Here is a 6,324-nt window from a genome sequence, read left to right on the forward strand (position 1 = left end):
GTGTTTTAATCAATAAAAACGACTCCCGGCCTTATTTAGTTCACATTTTTACTTTTGGTAACCTAGCCCGTATTCATAACGCACTACACCGTTTTATCGCGTTAAACGCCTTTTCTCAACAAGAAATGCACAATTTCATCAAAAACAAACAAAACAAGAAAAATGAATCTATTCAACAAGTCTGCAACACATCCTTAAGAGTTACATGATTTCACCCAATGTCAATGTGTAATTTCTCCAGTTCTGATCATTGTTTAGCTTGTTGGTAGCTTGGTCCAATGCCAAAACACAGTGAAATCTTTTTATGGCTTTAAACGCGTTTTCTCCTCGAGAGAAACATGATTTCATTAAAAACGTTATAGTTTAAACATGCCTGTTGTACATGTGTGCAAACACTCAGAGCCTTAAAATAGGGTTTTCACCAATGTGTTTTTTGGTGAGAAACCTTCTATTTCAAGGTCCTGTGCGTTTTCAGACAAGTACAATATGTATTTTTAGTGTTTCTGATGAAATCCCTCCTTTCAAATGTATTTTCTCACAGAAAATGAGTCTCTCGCCATGGGAACATGGCTTTTTTGAAAAAGCATATTCTGGTCGAGAAATCGTGTTTTAAACAATAAAAACGACTCCCGGCCTTATTTAGTTCACATTTTTACTTTTGGTAACCTAGCCCGTATTCATAACGCACTAAACCTTTTTATCGCGTTAAACGCCTTTTCTCGACAAGAAAAGCACAATTTCATCAAAAACAAACAAAACAAGAAAAATGAATCTATTCAACAAGTCTGCAACACATCCTTAAGAGTTACATGATTTCACCCAATGTCAATGTGTAATTTCTCCAGTTCTGATCATTGTTTAGCTTGTTGGTAGCTTGGTCCAATGCCAAAACACAGTGAAATCTTTTTATGGCTTTAAACGCGTTTTCTCCTCGAGAGAAACATGATTTCACTAAAAACGTTATAGTTTAAACATGCCTGTTGTACATCTGTGCAAACACTCAGAGCCTTAAAATAGGGTTTTCACCAATGTGTTTTTTGGTGAGAAACCTTCTATTTCAAGGTTCTGTGCGTTTTCAGACAAGTACAATATGTATTTTTAGCATTTCTGATGAAATCCCTCCTTTTAATGCATTTTCTCACAGAAAATGAGTCTCTCGCCATGGGAAAATGGCTTTTTTGAAAAAGCATATTCTGGTCGAGAAATCGTGTTTTAAACAATAAAAAAGACTCCCGGCCTTATTTAGTTCACATTTTTACTTTCGGTAACCTAGCCTATACCGCATAAGGCACTAAACCTTTTTATCGCGTTAAACGCCTTTTCTCGACAAGAAAAGCACAATTTCATCAAAAACAAACAAAACAAGAAAAATAAATCTATTCAACAACTCCGCAACACATCCTTAAGAGTTCCTTGTTTTCACCCAATGTCAATGTGTAATTTCAACAGTTCTGATCATTGTTTAGCTTGTTGGTAGCTTGGTCCAATTGCAGACACAGTGAATCCTTTTTATTGCTTAAACGCAATTTCTCCTCGACAGAAACATGATTTCATCAAAGATGTTAGAGTTTAAACATACCTGTTGTACATGTCTGCAAACACTCAGAGCCTTAAAATAGGGTTTTCACCCATGTGTTTTTTGGTGAGAAACCTTCTATTTCAAGGTTCTGTGCGTTTTCAGACAAGTACAATATGTATTTTTAGCATTTCTGATGAAATCCCTCCTTTTAATGCATTTTCTCACAGAAAATGAGTCTCTCGCCATGGGAAAATGGCTTTTTTGAAAAAGCATATTGTGGTCGAGAAATCGTGTTTTAATCAATAAAAACGACTCCCGGCCTTATTTAGTTCACATTTTTACTTTTGGTAACCTAGCCCGTATTCATAACGCACTACACCGTTTTATCGCGTTAAACGCCTTTTCTCAACAAGAAATGCACAATTTCATCAAAAACAAACAAAACAAGAAAAATGAATCTATTCAACAAGTCTGCAACACATCCTTAAGAGTTACATGATTTCACCCAATGTCAATGTGTAATTTCTCCAGTTCTGATCATTGTTTAGCTTGTTGGTAGCTTGGTCCAATGCCAAAACACAGTGAAATCTTTTTATGGCTTTAAACGCGTTTTCTCCTCGAGAGAAACATGATTTCATTAAAAACGTTATAGTTTAAACATGCCTGTTGTACATGTGTGCAAACACTCAGAGCCTTAAAATAGGGTTTTCACCAATGTGTTTTTTGGTGAGAAACCTTCTATTTCAAGGTCCTGTGCGTTTTCAGACAAGTACAATATGTATTTTTAGTGTTTCTGATGAAATCCCTCCTTTTAATGCATTTTCTCACAGAAAATGAGTCTCTCGCCATGGGAACATGGCTTTTTTGAAAAAGCATATTCTGGTCGAGAAATCGTGTTTTAAACAATAAAAACGACTCCCGGCCTTATTTAGTTCACATTTTTACTTTTGGTAACCTAGCCCGTATTCATAACGCACTAAACCTTTTTATCGCGTTAAACGCCTTTTCTCGACAAGAAAAGCACAATTTCATCAAAAACAAACAAAACAAGAAAAATGAATCTATTCAACAAGTCTGCAACACATCCTTAAGAGTTACATGATTTCACCCAATGTCAATGTGTAATTTCTCCAGTTCTGATCATTGTTTAGCTTGTTGGTAGCTTGGTCCAATGCCAAAACACAGTGAAATCTTTTTATGGCTTTAAACGCGTTTTCTCCTCGAGAGAAACATGATTTCACTAAAAACGTTATAGTTTAAACATGCCTGTTGTACATCTGTGCAAACACTCAGAGCCTTAAAATAGGGTTTTCACCAATGTGTTTTTTGGTGAGAAACCTTCTATTTCAAGGTTCTGTGCGTTTTCAGACAAGTACAATATGTATTTTTAGCATTTCTGATGAAATCCCTCCTTTTAATGCATTTTCTCACAGAAAATGAGTCTCTCGCCATGGGAAAATGGCTTTTTGAAAAAGCATATTCTGGTCGAGAAATCGTGTTTTAATCAATAAAAACGACTCCCGGCCTTATTTAGTTCACATTTTTACTTTTGGTAACGTAGCCCGTATTCATAACGCACTACACCGTTTTATCGCGTTAAACGCCTTTTCTCGACAAGAAATGCACAATTTCATCAAAAACAAACAAAACAAGAAAAATGAATCTATTCAACAAGTCTGCAACACATCCTTAAGAGTTACATGATTTCACCCAATGTCAATGTGTAATTTCTCCAGTTCTGATCATTGTTTAGCTTGTTGGTAGCTTGGTCCAATGCCAAAACACAGTGAAATCTTTTTATGGCTTTAAACGCGTTTTCTCCTCGAGAGAAACATGATTTCATCAAAGATGTTAGAGTTTAAACATATCTGTTGTACATGTCTGCAAACACTCAGAGCCTTAAAATAGGGTTTTCACCCATGTGTTTTTTGGTGAGAAAACTTCTATTTCAAGGTTCTGTGCGTTTTCAGACAAGTACAATATGTATTTTTAGCATTTCTGATGAAATCTCTCCTTTCAAATGTATTTTCTCACAGAAAATGAGTCTCTGGACATAGGAAAATGGCTTGATTAGCTTTTTGGTAGCTTGTTCCAATGCCAAAACACAGTGAAATCTTTTTATGGCTTTAAACGCATTTTCTCCTCGAGAGAAACATGATTTCACTAAAAACGTTATAGTTTAAACATGCCTGTTGTACATGTGTGCAAACACTCAGAGCCTTAAAATAGGGTTTTCACCAATGTGTTTTTTGGTGAGAAACCTTCTATTTCAAGGTTCTGTGCGTTTTCAGACAAGTACAATATGTATTTTTAGTGTTTCTGATGAAATCCCTCCTGTTAATGTATTTTCTCACAGAAAATGAGTCTCTCGCCATGGGAAAACGGCTTTTTTGAAAAAGCATATTCTGGTCGAGAAATCGTGTTTTAAACAATAAAAACGACTCCCGGCCATATTTAGTTCACATTTTTACTTTTGGTAACCTAGCCCGTATTCATAACGCACTAAACCTTTTTATCGCGTTAAACGCCTTTTCTCGACAAGAAAAGCACAAGTTCATCAAAAACAAACAAAACAAGAAAAATGAATCTATTCACAACAAGTCTGCAACACATCCTTAAGAGTTACATGATTTCACCCAATGTCAATGTGTAATTTCTCCATTTCTGATCATTGTTTAGCTTGTTGGTAGCTTGGTCCAATGCCAAAACACAGTGAAATCTTTTTATGGCTTTAAACGCGTTTTCTCCTCGAGAGAAACATGATTTCATCAAAGATGTTAGAGTTTAAACATATCTGTTGTACATGTCTGCAAACACTCAGAGCCTTAAAATAGGGTTTTCACCCATGTGTTTTTTGGTGAGAAAACTTCTATTTCAAGGTTCTGTGCGTTTTCAGACAAGTACAATATGTATTTTTAGCATTTCTGATGAAATCTCTCCTTTCAAATGTATTTTCTCACAGAAAACGAGTCTCTGGACATAGGAAAATGGCTTGATTAGCTTGTTGGTAGCTTGGTCCAATGCCAAAATACAGTGAAATCTTTTTATGGCTTTAAACGCGTTTTCTCCTCGAGAGCTAAAAACGTTATAGTTTAAACATGCCTGTTGTACATGTGTGCAAACACTCAGAGCCTTAAAATAGGGTTTTCACCAATGTGTTTTTTGGTGAGAAACCTTCTATTTCAAGGTTCTGTGCGTTTTCAGACAAGTACAATATGTATTTTTAGCATTTCTGATGAAATCTCTCCTTTCAAATGTATTTTCTCACAGAAAATGAGTCTCTGGACATAGGAAAATGGCTTGATTAGCTTTTTGGTAGCTTGGTCCAATGCCAAAACACAGTGAAATCTTTTTATGGCTTTAAACGCGTTTTCTCCTCGAGAGAAACATGATTTCATTAAAAACGTTATAGTTTAAACATGGCTGTTGTACATGTGTGCAAACACTCAGAGCCTTAAAATAGGGTTTTCACCAATGTGTTTTTTGGTGAGAAACCTTCTATTTCAAGGTTCTGTGCGTTTTCAGACAAGTACAATATGTATTTTTAGTGTTTCTGATGAAATCCCTCCTGTTAATGTATTTTCTCACAGAAAATGAGTCTCTCGCCATGGGAAAACGGCTTTTTTGAAAAAGCATATTCTGGTCGAGAAATCGTGTTTTAAACAATAAAAACGACTCCCGGCCATATTTAGTTCACATTTTTACTTTTGGTAACCTAGCCCGTATTCATAACGCACTAAACCTTTTTATCGCGTTAAACGCCTTTTCTCGACAAGAAAAGCACAAGTTCATCAAAAACAAACAAAACAAGAAAAATGAATCTATTCAACAAGTCTGCAACACATCCTTAAGAGTTACATGATTTCACCCAATGTCAATGTGTAATTTCTCCATTTCTGATCATTGTTTAGCTTGTTGGTAGCTTGGTCCAATGCCAAAACACAGTGAAATCTTTTTATGGCTTTAAACGCGTTTTCTCCTCGAGAGAAACATGATTTCATCAAAGATGTTAGAGTTTAAACATATCTGTTGTACATGTCTGCAAACACTCAGAGCCTTAAAATAGGGTTTTCACCCATGTGTTTTTTGGTGAGAAAACTTCTATTTCAAGGTTCTGTGCGTTTTCAGACAAGTACAATATGTATTTTTAGCATTTCTGATGAAATCTCTCCTTTCAAATGTATTTTCTCACAGAAAACGAGTCTCTGGACATAGGAAAATGGCTTGATTAGCTTGTTGGTAGCTTGGTCCAATGCCAAAATACAGTGAAATCTTTTCATGGCTTTAAACGCGTTTTCTCCTCGAGAGCTAAAAACGTTATAGTTTAAACATGCCTGTTGTACATGTGTGCAAACACTCAGAGCCTTAAAATAGGGTTTTCACCAATGTGTTTTTTGGTGAGAAACCTTCTATTTCAAGGTTCTGTGCGTTTTCAGACAAGTACAATATGTATTTTTAGCATTTCTGATGAAATCTCTCCTTTCAAATGTATTTTCTCACAGAAAATGAGTCTCTGGACATAGGAAAATGGCTTGATTAGCTTTTTGGTAGCTTGGTCCAATGCCAAAACACAGTGAAATCTTTTTATGGCTTTAAACGCGTTTTCTCCTCGAGAGAAACATGATTTCATTAAAAACGTTATAGTTTAAACATGGCTGTTGTACATGTGTGCAAACACTCAGAGCCTTAAAATAGGGTTTTCACCAATGTGTTTTTTGGTGAGAAACCTTCTATTTCAAGGTCCTGTGCGTTTTCAGACAAGTACAATATGTATTTTTAGTGTTTCTGATGAAATCCCTCCTTTT

This window comes from Lampris incognitus, chromosome 8, assembly GCF_029633865.1.
Source record: "Lampris incognitus isolate fLamInc1 chromosome 8, fLamInc1.hap2, whole genome shotgun sequence".
Classification (NCBI taxonomy): domain Eukaryota; kingdom Metazoa; phylum Chordata; class Actinopteri; order Lampriformes; family Lampridae; genus Lampris; species Lampris incognitus.